Source organism: Hipposideros armiger, unplaced genomic scaffold, assembly GCF_001890085.2.
Source record: "Hipposideros armiger isolate ML-2016 unplaced genomic scaffold, ASM189008v1 scaffold_391, whole genome shotgun sequence".
Classification (NCBI taxonomy): domain Eukaryota; kingdom Metazoa; phylum Chordata; class Mammalia; order Chiroptera; family Hipposideridae; genus Hipposideros; species Hipposideros armiger.
In genome coordinates this window covers 1,346,081-1,363,045 of record NW_017731741.1, presented here as the reverse complement: position 1 = coordinate 1,363,045, position 16,965 = coordinate 1,346,081, and the positions used below count along the sequence as shown (strand labels likewise).

The following is a 16,965-nucleotide window of genomic DNA, read 5'->3' as shown; positions in this document are numbered from 1 at the left end:
CTGGAACTGCTTTGGCCATTCTTCATCCTTGCTGCCACCTGGACCGGGCTGGCAGCCTCTTTCCATTCTCCCACATTCTGCTCCATCCAACGCTCCAAAGTCTTCCATCCTGGGCCAAACATGCTCTCACAAATCTAAACGCTCTCCCCTCAACAGTTCCTAATCTTCTTCCTAATGTGCTAATATCTGAAAGAATTCCCAATTCTATTTCCCCAACAGGAGACCCATAAAACACTTTAATGGGTGCTTTAAGTTTTATGTTACCATTTATTCACTGAAAATTGACCACAGAATAAATTATTTTTTACAGAGCTGATCTAAAGCTGTTTATGTTCTTTCCATCTCTCCTGAGAACAATGGTAATTTGGAAACTTGGTGCTGGGAAACTGCAAGCCATGACTTCTCCTTCACATCCTGAAACTACATGAATTGAAAAAACAGAAAAAGAGGCAAGGAACAGCACATATGATGCTCTCAGAACTACTATTCACAACCCTTTAAAAAAAAATAAATAAAAGCTCACTTACAATTCATCTGACCAGGTAACAGCCTCCAGTAGTTTCTAGATATAATTTAGTAGCAATTGGAAAATGAAGGACAGATAAACACTTCCATACACCAAGAACAGCTTTTCCTTGAAACCTTAAGTTCTTTGGCTAAACTGTGTCTCAGAAACACAGTTTCTGTTAACACCTTTAAACATCAATTTTCTGATTTGTTCATGAAATTTAGAATTTTCAGAACAAACGCTCGAGATTCCTGCTTTCTGACTTTATAATTAGCATTCTAATCAGAAGAGGCCCCTGAGCTTATCAGAATTTACACAGTGGCATTCACCCTGGCAAATGAATGACAGAATATAAACAAACATATTCAAAAATTTATACTCACCACTAGATTGGGAATTTTCAAATATTCTTTTCACTTTAATTTTCAAATCTACATTCCAAATCGATTATTAAGAGCAGAGGTTCCTAACCTTTAATTTAGGTAATAAAGAAGACTTTTGAGAATTTGACTCAAGTCAGGAATCATCTCTCATCTCTAGGAAAAATGCACATACCGATGATTTTGCCTATTTTGGGGGAAAGCTTAGTCCCTTGAAGTCCATCCAGGAGTGTGTGGTTAGGAAGTCTGCAGCCAGAGTCTTAAGGGACTTTTGCCTGTGACACTAGCCACCCTAGTGGCCTCCACACGGCAGAGGATGAGCAGACCATAAGGGGTTTCTGACATTGTAGGGCTCAGAGCCAAGTCAGGTCCACACATATCCAAAGCCAAAACCTTCCCAACAGGCTTCTCAAGCAACCTAGTAATAGTACAGAATTCTATTACATAAAGCCCTCACAAGAACACAGCTCAGACGGGCAATATCTTCAATAAATTTGTCCTTGGTGGATTAACTCATGCAGTGCTGTTATTACTTATAATGATGATCATTTCTTTTGAGCACATTATTGTGCCAGGAGTCCCACAGGACATTTTACACATTTGTATTTCATCTAAGTACCAGAATCTCCCCATATTGGGAAGTATTAATGCCCTTGCTTTACAGATGCTTAAATGCCTTCACTGAAGTCACATGGCTCAGTTACTCATAGCAGGGGATTCAAACACCCATCAGTAGGATTCTGAAGCCAATGTGTTTGAAGCAAGTATTTTAGGTAACTTGAAGTTTCTGTAAATCGAATCTGGCATCGTAACTCTGCAGAGATCAGTGCTTTTGATCCTGTGGCCAAGGGTCAGGAGTCTGACACCTCAGCCTTGCCAGCTGGCCATGTTCTCTTCTGGGGCCGACTCTCCAACATGGCCTAACCCCAGCAAATACGAGAACAGGCGCATGCCAGGATCCGTGCAAGTCCATGCTGACTTCTATAAAAACTGTCAAGAGTCTGGTTCCTACAGGGATTGTCTCAGCAGTGACATTCATGTGTCCTAAGCCTCCTGTAAGCGCTAACACTGTGGCGGAAGCTAAGCAGAGCGCCATGCAATGAAGAACCATGTATTCTTTTATACTACATGGAGAAAGGACTTTTTTTTTTTTTTAAATTATGGACCTTGTGGCATTTTTAGCTTTTTATTATGGGATATTTTAACAGAAGGATATAATGAACCCCATTGACATCACCAAGCTTCAGCAATTATCAACTCGTGGCCAACTTGTTTCATCTAAACCGCAATTCACTCCTCCGTATTCCCGTATTATTTTGAATTCCCAATTAGATGATCTTCTCAGACATCATATAATTTTATCCATAAATAAGGAATATACTTAATGAAGTCCTTTGCTTCATTGTCAGAGTCTTGGTGATAATTATTCAATGAACGGTGGTCTATGCAATGAGTAGTGCTACAGTATATTACAAGAAACACAGAAGCTATTCCCGAGAGTGAAATACCAAAAATCTACCAACTCTACATATTAAAAAACAAACAAAAAAAACAAACAAAAGCATCTTATTTTTCATCCTGCTGTGGCCTGTGGAAAATGCATTGCTGTTTCCTGTGTTCCACACAGGATTGCTATGTGGCTTATGTAAAATAATACTTGCAAAAACCCTATGCACTTAGCACCTGGACATCTCACCTCAGTAAGCCTTGTTGACTTACTTTCTTATCCTACCATTTGGGTTTTGAAAGCTCAGTTTACAGAATGAGATTATCACATCCTGAGAAATAGTTTGTAAGAAATACAAAATATTAAAAAAGACAGCTTGCTGCTGTAGTTACAGGTGGCATGACCACCACTGTTCCCCCATTGATGTTCTAGATGGCTCTGGGGCCCCAAGCCCTGTCCTTGCTATCGTAGCTGAACCAAACTGAGCCCTAGCCGACCACTGCGTTTCCTATTCCACTGGCACCGCCGTAGACACACCTACTTCCTATCACTGCAATCATCTTTACATGTACAGAGGGATGTGGTTCTGAAAAACTCTAGCAAGTTTAACCTCTGCTTTAAATCTGAATGTTGTATGTACAGGCTTTCTGATGAAAAATGTATGTACAGAACCACTGTTGGTTCCATAACATTGCTAAGGCTTGGCTTGCTGAGATACACTTCTTCAGAGAGGAGGACTTGTTTGTGTAATCATTCTAGAGAACGTGAGAAAGACCTTTCACAAGGTGAGGGAGAATTCGGTGGGAACAGATCCCAAAGAAGACAGCCATGCAAATTATATTTAACATGTTCACTTTGAGTGGCGAGGGAATGAAATTCTGTGACATTTTAAATGGAATACACCATTAGTCACTTGCTGTGCAATGCTTCCAATGTTTCAAAGAACATTCCTCACTTATCTGGTGGGTCTGGGCAGAAACCTCACAAGGAATCATCCCAATTAGGTCTGGACGAGCCCTCGGCAGAGTCCACTCTGCCTGATGTCTTAAGGCACAGTGGACAGTAAAGCAAAGCATGAAACAGAGGAGCAGGATTGAGATGGTACAACTCAATGAATCAAAACAAAAACAAAAGAAAAAATACACAAAGAAAACAAGCAGAAGGAATCTGGCATTCTAATTCTAAACATCAGATTTACAAACTTGCAATAATGCCTTTTTGGAAATGGGTGATGTTGGCAGCAGCATCAAATTATAAAAGATCTGAGTCACGGATTTTAAAAATGCTACATTCCACAAAATAACAGGACTTCTGACTGAAAAGATCACTGGAGCTTACTTTTTTAAACCTTTATAATAAGAGAAATGACAATTTTAGAGAATAAACAAACTTTATTTTATAACAGTATTACAGAAAGCAAAATATCATTTAATACAACTTGAAGCTGCTATAAATCTAATCTGGCTTCATAACTATACATAGGGTCAAAAGCAAAGGAAAAAAATATTCAATACAGTTAATAAGTCCCTATCAGGTCTCTGGTGTCAGCTTTAAATGGTATAGCTTTCTTATAACCATCAAAAAAACCACCACAGCCCCTACTCCTCTCCCCAGCTTCCTCAAACCTGTGTGAGTCGTCCAACTGTCTGAAAGAGCTAGACCTGCTCAGTGACAAAAGGTCAGTTACATGTAGACAAGGAGGTTTAATACAAAGCAAGAGTTCTACACAAGTGTTCAAATGATGGGAAGTATTGAAATTTGGACATGTTAAGAAAGAAAGCACTAAGGTTTTAAGCTGCCTGAATGTTTTAGTAGAAGGGAAGAACTCGTTTCTCTCTCCTCCCTCCTGTTTCTGGAAAGCTGCCGGAGAGCATGCGTCTGAGAAGCGTTGGCACCGTGGTGTGATGGGGTCTCTAAACACAGTGCATGGTCAGCGGACTTCTTCATAATTCTCCAGTCTGGAGAGTCTCTGACTTTCTACTCAAGGTACAAAGTCACAGGACTGGAAAGTCAAAAGGCTTCAATATAAAAAATATCCCCAATGAATTTCTCAAACATTAGAAAATTTCCAAGATGTAAGAAATGCTTTTAATCCGTAGTAATATTTTCTCACAAAGTGTATTTACTGCAATGTGAAAACTCTGTAAATACTTATAGTAATTCAAGGGGAATTCAATGGAAGAATCTGGAAGAAGGAAAGCCACTATCTAAATTAGTCACAGGGTTTCCTTTCCGTACAACAGCACCTTACCAGCTGAGGCTGGCTTTGTTCACTATCATTTGATCAAAATGAGTGGTAAAAAGCAGGTAGTTGTACACAAAGTAATCATGAAACAAAACCAAAACGCCCTAACTTAAAAAAAAGAAAAAAAAAAGAAATAATCAAGAATATTTAGAAGTGGTTATAAAACAAAATAGTATATTAAAATGCGAGGGAACAGTATAGACCAGAGCTGTTAAGGGAAGGTTGGTGTTGGCATTTTAAGTCTTCAGGCCTCTGGTCATTGTTACCAGTCGTAGTGTAAGTTTGCTGGAGTAGTGGTGTGGCATTAAGACTTGGAATGGTCAAAGTTCTTCAGGTTCACAAAGTTGAATGTTGTTGAAAAAAATGAAATTCTGTGGGGAAAAAAGAGACAAGGGTTAAATATGCCAAAGACAGAGGCTTGAAAAAAAATTTAAGTCATATTCATCAAATTCCAAATCAAGTAATAAACAGTTACACTCTGCCTAGTTCTTCAGTAAATAATGTTTATCTGAAGACACCCGTGACAGCCTGTTCCACCCAATGGCCTTAAAATATCTGGAGAATTGACAAGCATGCTAGAAATAACTGGCAAATAAGAATAACCAAAAAAGAGTTAATTATAAGAACAGAGGTATTTCATAGAGTAAAAAAATCTAAAGAAGGGAAACCAATATATTTTTGAAAGCTAGATTCAAGGAATAAAGAAACACAAAGTTAATTTTGACTTCACGGACATGAAGGGAGTGGGCGCTTCAGGTGGGGGAAGCAGAATGGAGACAGGCTGGAAGCGAGAAAGTGCGCGATATTAAGAGGGGTGTGAGGAGGGCAGGAACGAATGGGAGAAACAGGATAGTGAAGAAATGGACATTGCTGAAGCTAAGTAGTGGTATGGTGAGTAACAAAAGGTAAGGTAAAAAATATTAGGTCTATTCATTAATACCAGACTACGAAGTAGAAACTTGATCTAATAGACAAAGGATGACTTCAGAAAGAGCATTCAAGAAGAAGACCAAATGTCAAGTTGCTGCAATGATCCACAGCAGAGTGTGAGAGGCCGAGACGACAGTGGGAGAGCTGAGGGGTAGTAAGTTCAGGTAGGGCCTGACAAGTCCAGGAAGGGAAGGGTGTTGGGTTTGATTCCCCTTTGGTTCTGAGGAAGGTTTGCCACAGCCTGCTTTCTGTTTTGACAACATCCCCATGGCTTCAGTGTGATGAACAGGCTAAAGGTGCAGAGGAGTGGGGATGGGAACACCAGCCAGGAGGCCACGGTGGCAGTCCAGGCTGCACAAGGAACATGACCAAGGTCAGGTGTAGAGAGGACTTTGAGACCCAACTGAAGGAGAAGAATCAGAGTGTGATACTAGGAAGGACGGACCAGAGGAGACTATTAGGTTTGGAGTCTGGGACCTCAAAAACAGAGGAAGAGTGACAGGCTTAGAGCCCAGGTGAGGTCTAAGGACGAGGGATGTGGATTTGTCAGCACAAAAGGCCAAGTGAACCCAAAAGAAAGAATTGGTCTCATATGGATATAAGGAAAAATGAAAGACATGGGTCTTTGAAGCCCACAATCTAAGTTAAGTAGGTAGGCGAGAGAACTAAAATACGAGTGAACTGGGAGGCAGACAACAAATAAGCATGGCACATTGTCTCTGAAACAGAAACGGGTTTTAAGAAGAAAACTATTTCATTTTATATTTCAGTGTGGTTGGAAGTTTTGGTAAATAATGGTAGGTGATTACCGAGGAAAGTAGAGAGTGGTCATTAATGTCCAAGAGACACTAGTTCCAAAGTCAAGTAGAATATACACTTTTTAGGTTAGATAAAATTAAGTCTGTTTTAATGAAAAAGCTCCCCTCAATTTAGATTTATCATATATATTATTATAGTCTCTTAATTATTCAGGACAGATTGATCACATTGATTCTTTCCCACCCTGTTGTCTGCTTTAAGCTATTTCATTACTCCTCAGTACTTCTGCCTGATTCTAGGCAGGGCAATTATCAACGGAGAAAACACAAAGTTGTCAGTTTTTAGGTCAGTAATTATGAAAAGAAATGTGGAGGGTGGTGAGACGAATGGAGAAAACTACCAATCAAACTGGATCTGGGCGTTATCTGTGACCTTCAGTCACATTATCTATTCTTTGAGAGCTAGTAGCTGTTATCTTTGCTTAGTGCACAGTCATTGTTTGCTGAACATGGCTGTCACTTGGCCTAACTTGTGCTTTAGAAAATGGCCCCCTGACGTTACCAGTACCTGGAAACGTACAGAAAGAACGAGGTTTAGGATTCTATTCTCCACTTCCTCTAGGCTCCATGTCACTCTATTTTACCAAATCTGTTTTCACCATAAATTTAAATTTAAATTTGTAAAAGAAAGCTAAAATTAAACTTGCTTCAAAGTCATTAGTAGACAAGAAACAGGAATCTAGGAGTATGTAGGAACTGAATGAAAGAGATCTTGATGTCAAAGAGCTTCAATATTTATTGAGATATGTGTAGAGAAAAAGACATAGTGACCGATGTAAAGTTAAATATCATTTACTATCATTTATTCACGATCAAACCACTAGAAAGTAAAACAAATCTATTTTTTTCTGGTAATAAGTATTACAAATGATCATCTGAATGTGTTTAAAGGATTCCAAATAGCTTTCAGAATCAAAGAAAATTACACTTATAATTTTAACATTAAACACATTTTCCCCCTCGTTCTTTAAAAAGCAGTAAATGAAGTATAACTCCGAGTTAATTAGATATTCAATGTTTCTGAACACCTCAGGTCCTTATTGTTCCAGATGAATAGGGAGTTATTTCTTATATGAAGTTTTTTTATTTACACATCTACCTAGTTTTTCTTGACTGCTTCTTGCACTTAAACATACGAAATACCAAGTAGTAAACGTCTAGCTTTTGAGCTGGGAAGATAAGGATGGAATCACCAATGTCATTGGCACATAAGCATCAGATATTTTAATTTCTGTCCTGTGAGAAGAAAAAAAAACTTAGCATTTGACCTTTTTTTTTTTTTTTTTTTTTTAAGATTTTATTGGGGAATTGGGAGGGGGACAAGCCAAGATGTTCTTCAGTCTTAGTTGCAGAGGGCGCCAGTCGCCATCTGGCTTCCCATCGGCAGCTCGTGGCCTGTGCTCCAGGTGCTGTGTTACAATCTTAGCTGCAGGTGCCCATGCGGGAGTCGAACCAGCAGCCTCGTTAAGTGCGCACGCTCTATCCACTGAGCCATCCGGGCGGCAGCTCAGCTCAAGGTGCTGAGTTCAGTCTTAGTTGCGGGTGGGCGTAGCCACCATCCCACGCAGGAGTCGAACCAGAAGCCTCGTTGTTAAGTGCACACGCTCTATCCACTGAGCCATCTGGGCAGGAGCTCAGCTCAAGATGCCGAGTTCAGTCTTAGGTGCTGGTGGGCATAGCCCACCATTGAACAGGCAGCCTTGTTGTTACACCAGCTGAGCCATCCTACCACCTGTTGGCAGCTCAGCGACAGCACAGCTCATGTGCAGCGTCACTGGCCCATGTGGGAATCGAACCGGCAGCCCTGTTGCTCAGAGCTCGCACTCTTAAGCCAACTCTTAACAAACTGAGCCACTCGGCCGGCCCTAACCATTTTTAATAGATTACATTTTGGGTCTAAACAATTTATCACATATTCCACTCAAAGTGAAAATAAGGCACTGGTTCTTCATGTGAAGAGCTGTACAGTTTCAAGAACTCCTTTTTAAAGCTTAAAGTCTACCTCATATTCACAGAAGTCTTGATATCTTTACACAAATTGACAGGCATTGGCTACTGGCATTACATCAACCTGCTTTCACTTTTGACAATATCATAACCATTCACACTTGGAATTTGGATAAGAGTGTAGCTGCTAAATATACGGATTATACTTCATGTATTAGAATTTTGGTCAAGCAAACAAAACCCCAAACCACTGTTTCTATGCTTCAGTTTCCCCACCTTAGACTATACAATGTCAGTGAACATTTCTAACGACTATAGTCATATTCCATAGCCTGTGTCCCCCTCTTTTGGCCAACGCGAGAATAGCTTTCACACATTTGTGATTAGATGGCTGTTTCATCTAATCAGGTCTAATTCTATGTCCAAACTCTTCAAGGATACATGTCTGTTACCTACTTTGCCTTAAATTCTCACAGAGGGTTCAGTGTGTTCTTAAATTTCTCTTTCTCGGTATGTCATGGTGAGCAGTGGGAAATCAGTCAAGTTCAAGCACAGAAGTTCACCTCATCTGAAAAGCATAACCTTAGAGTTTCCAGAGACATGGCTCACACAGTGAGTGGTTCTCAATCTTGAGCATGCTCTACTCTAGATATTGATTAAGTAAATTGCAATGTGCACCTTTTAAAAAGCATTTGAGAGGAACCACTGCCTTTTAGTGGTAAAGACTCCCAGAAGGGGGTCTCAATAAAAATGCAAGACTGTGGTTTTTACACAGAATAATTAAAACAGTGCAAGAAAACACAACATTTCTTCAGATTAATGAAGATTCAATTACCAAAGGGCAGTAACATAAGCAGAGATCACAAAAATACGAATGAAATATTTATGTAGACACAATGCAACTACTGCTTAAATAAAAATGAGGTCCATGCACTCAAATGCAAAGTTCAGTTTTAAATATAATAGTTTATGAATTTCAGTTATTTCTAATGCTAACTTTCATTTTATTCTTCCTTGGTTCTTAATTTGCATATTTGATTTTAATTGTTAAACAGAATTTCCACTGGAAGAATATAAGAATCCTAGAACCAAAAAGGCAAATATGATAAATTTCTATCTGGTTAACCCAGCAAATAGTCAAGTCTCACAATGTTTGTGTTACCACTATAATTAAGCCCCACCAGTTCTCAGTGTGGTGGTCTGCAGACCTTGGAACTCCCGCAGACTCCTTTCAGGGGTCATCAAGTCAAAGCTATTTCATAATCACGCTAAGACATTATTTGCCTTTTCAGGGTGTTGACATTCTCACTAATGGTGCAACAACAATGGTGAGTAAACCTTTGGCATCTTAGCACAGGTCAAGGCAGTGGCACCAAATTGTGTCTTTTCTTGACGATGCTCTCACATTAGAAATAAAAAACAAAGAAAGCCAGTTTCACTTACTAAGTATATTCTTAATGCAACTAAAAATTACCAATTTTCTTGCATTTTAAACCTTGTTTACATTTTTTACTATTCTGTGTGATGAAATGGGAAAGTATGCATAAACAGGAGTGCTGCCTACAGAAGTACCATGGACATCTAGAGGACAAGCGTTTGTATGAATGTTTCAATGGTGAGCTGAAGCCAGTTTTTTCCATAAAACACCTTTTTTACTTGAAAGAATTACAGACAAACTATGCTATTGAACTTGGCGTCTGGCAGGCATTTTCTTAAAAATGAAGTGAGCCTGTCACTTCAAGGAAAACAATTGACAGTACTTGTTGCCAGTGATAAAATTCAAGCTTCGAGGTGAAAATTAGAATTTTGGAAAACTGTATTTTGGCCTCTAGGAGCTTGATAGCTTCCCAATATTTAAAGACTCTTCTGATAAGACTGGTGGCAATCATTGATCTTGTTACTGTCAATCACTTTGCCTTTTCCAGGATATTATATAGTTGGAATCATACAATGTTATAGCCTTTTCAGACAGGCTTATTTCACTAAGTGATTATTTTTATCTTGATAAATATTTTAAAAAACTGTCGATTTACATAATATGAAAAATTTCAATAGCTACAATTTTGATTTATAATATGCTGAATTTCAGTATTTGATTTATAATATGGCCAATTTCATTAGATGCAATTCACATAAACAAAAGCTCTTTGGAATCTTCAATAATTTTTAAGAATATAAAGTGGTCCTGAGACCATTAAGCTTGAGTACTGTTTATATCAAATCTGCTACCGCTAACCTATTGCTGTTTCCTTCTTTCACATTTTTGTGTGTGTGTGCTGAATACAGAGGGGAAAACTAAATCTCATGTTTTTTTCTTTTGCAGTCAAATGAAGCTCAGCACCTATTCTACAATTAATTCAGCAAAGTGGTATCACTCTCTGGTTTGCCTGAACATATTAATGCTATTTTGGTGCCTTTCTTTCCACTAGCCTCTCACATGGGCCCTTTGAGGCCCATGGCTCAGCTTTAGGTCTTCTGGGATAGGTTGGAATCCTTGACCCCCATCTCCTCTGAACGCCAATTGCACTGCGTTCAACAACACATACACTAACACAATTTCACTCCTAAGACAAAAATCCAGCTCAAGGTTTGCTAGAATCACAATTGAGTTTTTTTTTGCCTTCAGAGGAGTCAATTTTGAGATGTTTTCCACAAATTTGCATTGTTTTTAAAGGCATGTCTTTGCACAGCTGTAGATGCCTCCCCTCCTGAGGAGGTTTTAGGAAGAACAATTTCCTTCCCTTCCACCCTGTGATGTTCAAAGCTTTCTTTTTGTTTTTAAGCCAGTTTAAACTCCCTTTCCTTTGAGGAAAGGGTAAGCTGTCAGTGATCTCTTCAGGCCAATTAAATGAATTTTCTTTAAAGCTAACAGTAATTTTTCTATTAGAATCTTTATGCTTGACACAGTCAAGTCACTCTACTTAAATAATTAAATGACTACCATGCCGTAATTTCAGAATATCCTGTCAAATAAAAACACCATCAATTTTACCTCACTTTAAAACATGATGTTTAGAAAATATGGTTTGACTTGTTCACTCAGCTTTATATCATAGCTGCAATCTCAAATACATTTTGTACAAAATAAATGTGTCTAAAATGAGTCATGTTTTAAGGACACTGGTGGGAGTTTACTTGAAAGACTCCATCATGAATTCTTCTGCAAAGCAATATGTGATGTGGATTCAGACTGGCAGAGGGTCGGTTCTGGATCTGCCTGTCACTCGCTGACTGTGACTTTGGTGAGGGAGGGACTTACGCTCTCAGGGCCTCCGTGCCCTCACTACATAACAGACGACTGTAAGAACTCATTCAGGTAACAAATAGCAAAGTCCTCAAAGTCGGCAGAGAGTAGGCATTCAATAAATGTTAGCTAATATTTTTTATAGATTTTCATACATGGTATTTCATGCCTAGTTTTGCTTCCAAATTCAATTCAATTCCACTCTTAAAGTTAGAGATGTCCAGTTCAGTTTTTCCATTAATAATCTCCTGAATCGGTATCATGGTTTCCTTACAAGGTCCTTCATCTAAGCTAGCACCCTTTCAATGAATCCTACACACTACGATTGAATTAATCCTACTGAAGGACTGTGCTGGAAGTGCTCATCCCAAACTCAGCTCCCCTGTGCAGATGACCTATGGAGTAAAGTCTAACCTAAGGTACCAACAGGGAATGGAATACCTTTGGCAGTTTGTCTTTGATAAATCTTTCCAGTTCTGCTGGGAACTCAACACAGCTATAATGTAGGAATTGTTCTTCCTGATATCCATCCCATTGTTCTATTGGGTTGTCAGAAAAGTCATGACGTGTTTTGTCTATGTTTTTCAAAGGTCATTTATTTATATAAACAACAAAGATCAATCAATGATATATTGCTCATTTTGTTCGACAACCATCTTTCACTGAGCTTCATAATTCCTCGTTCATAGAAGGACCTGTCTTTGTTTGTGAAAAACTGAACAAGATGCTGATTTACAGCCTCATCTGAATTGAACGTTATACCACGCAAGGAGTTTTGAAGAGAGCAAAACAAGTGGAAGTCTGATGGCACAAGGTCAGGCGAGTATGGTGGGTGTGGCAACACATCCCATCCAAGCTCCAATAATTTTTGACAGGTGATCAAACTTGTGTGTGGACTCACATTGTCACGATGGAACACAAGTCCTTTACAATTAACAAGCTCTGGACATTTCTGGATGATGGATTCATTCAAACTGTCCAAGGGCCAACAGTACACATTTGAATTGATTGTTTGGTTCCTTGGTAGGAGCTCGAAAAACACGACATCTTTAAAATCCCACCACACTGAGAACATAACCTTCCTCTGATGAATGTCTGCTTTCGATGTCGTTTGAGGAGAATCACCATGTCGGGACCAAGATCTTTTGTGCACCACATTGTTATAAACAATCCACTTCTTATCACCAGTTATCAGTTGCTTCAAAAAAGGGTCGTTTTCCTCATGTTTAATGAGCATATTGCAGATGTTTATACGCGCCGTCAAATGAACTTCTTTGAGTTCATGCGGAACCCAAATATCGAGCTTGCTTACGTATCCCAGCTTCTTCAGGTGGTCGTGAATGCTTGAATGATGGATGTTCAATATTTCTGCAATCTGTCGTGTCGTGTAACGTGGGTTTGGCTCGATCAATGCCTTCATTTTGTGGTCATCAACCTTGGTGGGCCTCCCTGACCAAGGGGCGTCACTGAGATTAAAATCACCAGCACAGAATTTTGTGAACCATCATTGACACTGACGTTCTTGTAGAGCACTGTCACTGTAAATTTATGCAACTTTTTCACAAGCTTAACGCGCATTCTTTCCTTTATAAAAGTAAAACAGTAAAATATGGCAAAAATGCACAGTTTGATCTTCCATCTTCAACTTGTTGTAAAATCTCCAATCCTCAACCAAAGTGCTCAACTTTTAGAATGAAGCTAGAACTGTCAGCTGTCAAATGACATAGCAATAACATAGATGCAAATGACTCTAGTACTTCCAAAAATGAACTAGTGCCATCTGTCGCAAACATGCGTCATGACTTTTCCAACAACCCAATACATGCTCTTTCCTCTCTGCTCATATATCCAAACTTCCCTAGAGCCCTGCACAGAAGAGCTTTCCCGCTACCTAATAAGGGAGGTCTCCCCTGATCTGTCAATCAGAAAGTTTCTCCTGTCCACTTTCATAGCCCTTTATCTAGGCCTCTCTTGAAAAATACTTTTTTTTTTTTTTTTTACCCCATAGGCCATTTGTATATATGTTTCTATGCTGATGTCTTTCTTATAACATTTATTGGAGTCCCTTGATCATGTAGGTTCACAATATACATTAATGAATCCATGAGTGAAAGTAAGAAGGACTGATCTGCAGGGCAAGTCTGAAGAACAGGGGCTTGGGGAGGGGAAGAAACAGAGCTGCGTTATGTCTCTAGGAAGAGAGCACTACTGCCTGTCTTCACCATTACTTTTGTCTGCCGATGTAAGCTGGGGGGCTTAGGGGTTCATCTTTTTATTCTCTTTTGTTGAATAACTATATCTATGAGATCCCAGGAGGATGCTTACTTCTTTAAAAAACTGGTTTCCCCAAATCTGAGGCTTTGACAAAGTTTTCTAACAGTAGTTAGTATTTGGCCCTAAAATTAAAGTAAGGTCTGATTCACTCTGCTAGGTTCAAAGCTTGTGGGAACTTGGTATGAAAGCATTCTACAAAATCTTAAAGCTTCTTTTTAAATAACAAGGACACTATGGTTCAAGTTATGTTACACTCATTATACTTTTATACTTTATTCTAGCTAAGCTTTTGTCTATCTTAGGTTCATAATAAGATAAGTAGAAATGAGAAAACACTTCTCTACTGCATCAAATAAAAGTTACACTTAAAAAAAAAGTAACAAAACCCTTATCATCTTTTAGAAATCCATCTTTGAAGCGTATAAGAACAAAACTTGCTAAGTTTTCATTTAATATTTTCCTGATAGAAAGGTTAGTAGGAATCAAAAGAATTCATCTCCAGACCCAACACTCTGACTTATTACATTTTTTTTATGTCTTCAAAAGCCAGTATGTTATTTTATACTTCAAGCACATCTCCACTTGGAATTGCCACATTTCAAATGCCCAATGGCCACCTGGAGGTACTGGCTACCACACTGGACAGAAGAGGTCCAGATTACCACTAATGCTCACTGAACTATTTTAACGCAAGACAGCTAAATAAACATAGGGCCAATATGCCAATATGTCCTTGGAATGTAATCCTTATAAAGACCAGAGTATCATAAACACACACACACACACACACACACACACACACACACACACACACAAATTAATTAGCAGGAATAGTAAAATTTCCTACTTCACCCATGAATTTCCATGCTAAAAAAAAATAGTACCTGGAATGTCTAACATTAGAGAAGTTCTTGAGATAAATGAAATTATACTTAGCTCTGCATATGGATGGTATTTTATGATTCTTGGGTATGGCAAATTAATTTCTAGGATTCTATTTCCTCATTAAAAAATGGTGGGGAGAAAGAAGACGACACTCTATATACAGTTTAAAATTAAACACTCTTACCGTATTTGCCGGCGTATAAGACGACTGGGCGTATAAGACGACCCCCTAACATTTCCACTCAAAATACAGAGTTTGTTATATACTCGCCGTATAAGACTACCCCCTCTTCCGCACACCTCCCACACACCAAATAAAAGGTAAAACAATATCAGATTTGATTTGGCCCACTGAAGTGCAAACAAGCGTATTGTATTTCGTGTCACCACATAACCGTTTTGGCGATGTTGAGCCACCATGTCTGCTACATGTTTTTCGAGTTCTGGCCAGTGTGGGGTGCCTCTTCTTAATGCACACTTACCCCTTGGCATACTCTTTAATGCTTTCTCATTTGATTTCCAGTCCCGAACCATCTTTTCTGTTACTCCATATTGTCTGCAGCAGCACAATTATTATTTTCCTTAGCAAAGCTTATAACTTTCAGTTTAAAATTTGCATCATACTTCTTTCTTTTGGCTGGTGCCATGATAGGGATGATAGGGGTTTGACTGGTTGACATTTTCTATGCTGTACTGTACAATGGTGCAGTATTGTGGTTGGCTGTTGGCTGTATACAAAGCCTGATTTGATTGGTCCCTGCTCCCTGTTTGCCCGCCCTGTCACTATAGCAGTCTGGTCCACCCTTGCATCAACATCTCCCTGGGACCTCACTAGTGTGCAAGTGCGAGCTCTTCAACATTCTAACAGGCACCATGATAGCGCAAAATCGCGAATCTTCAATGCATATGTAAAGAAATATACGGTAACCCGAATTTACCACACTCGCAAAATCGCACACAGCCGACCATACACCCAGTATGGTATCGTGATTCGCGATTTTGCGCTATCATACTGGGTGTATGGTCGGCTATGTGCGATTTTGCGAGTGTGGTAAAATCGCATAACAGCAAAATCGCATAACAGCCGAGCATACACCCAGCAGCGCTGCTGATGCCTGAACGGTATGTGGAATGAAGTGGGCGGGCATCGGGAGGCCACTATGGCACGGGGCAAGCACTATGGGCAGTCTATCTGAAGTGTACCTGGCGTATAAGACGACCCCCCACTTGGAGGCATATTTTTCAGGGCCAAAAAATCGTCTTATACGCCGGCAAATACGGTAATTTTCATATTCTTAAATATGCCCTAGAATAGAGTATAATAAAGTCATAACCACCACCTCCACCCATCTCAGAGGCCAGGTAGGTAACAGATAAGTAAGGAAACTAGATCCCAAGGACCTCAACATGAAGAGATGCTGTGACTTGGAGCGCTCCTCCCTGTCTGAGGGATGCTCAGCGACTGCAGCCACGAGAGAAAGCATGCTTGGTGTTGTCAGAACTTCTGATGTTTCTAAAGCAGCTGGTTATATTCCCATTTTAAGCATTAATAATTAATTAAAATTCTAAAAAATGCTGCTTGGGCAAAAAAATAAAACTCTGAATATTGCCTGCATGTCTCCAATTTGTAAATTTTGTCTTGCCCTTCTGCCCCTTTTTGGTACCATTTTTAACCCTCAATAATAATGAAAAATGGGGGGAAATAGCATTTGTAAAGGATTAACAACTTTAACAAACCTGTAAGAGATAAAAGATAATAAACAACTGAATAGAAAAATGGACAAAGGACACAAACTGGCAATTCAAAGAAATGCAAATTGTGTGTGTGTGTGTGTGTGTGTGTGTGTATGTATACTTCAACCTTACTAGCAATGAAAAAAAATAAAAAATTGTCCTTTCCTCACAATTTAAAAATAAAGGGGGCATTGGCAAATACTTTTTATATGTCTTATAATCTTTAGTGTGGGAAAACAGATGCTGATAAACTGCTAGCAGGAGTCTAACTTTGTAGAAACTTCAAGGTGACAGTTTGGCAATATGTCCAAAACCCTTGGTGGCACAACAACTCTAATTTAAAAAAATATCTGCTCTAAAGAAACAATTAAATTAATGCACAAAAATGTATACCCAAGTATAATCTTTGCAGGTGTGTGTATAACTGTGAAAACTGAGGAACAATCTAAATACCCATTCATAGAGGTTAAACAAACCATCATGCATCTATTCAATGGCTAGTGAAAAATGATTAGGTAATGACAGTTATCTACAATGCACAGTTAAGTGGATA

The 16,965-nt window shown here is 39.1% G+C and overlaps 1 protein-coding gene across 24 annotated transcripts in view; it reads right to left on the bottom strand.

Moving 5' to 3' along the window:
• Positions 1-4,813: 4,813 nt before the first annotated feature.
• Positions 4,814-16,965, bottom strand: part of EPB41L2 (erythrocyte membrane protein band 4.1 like 2) — a 210,049-nt gene continuing 197,897 nt past the window's right edge. For all 24 annotated transcript variants that reach the window (XM_019663475.1, XM_019663486.1, XM_019663469.1 and 21 more), the window contains one exon: positions 4,814-4,951. The gene's annotated coding sequence lies outside the window, so the exon portion shown is untranslated. The remainder of the gene's footprint in view (positions 4,952-16,965) is intronic.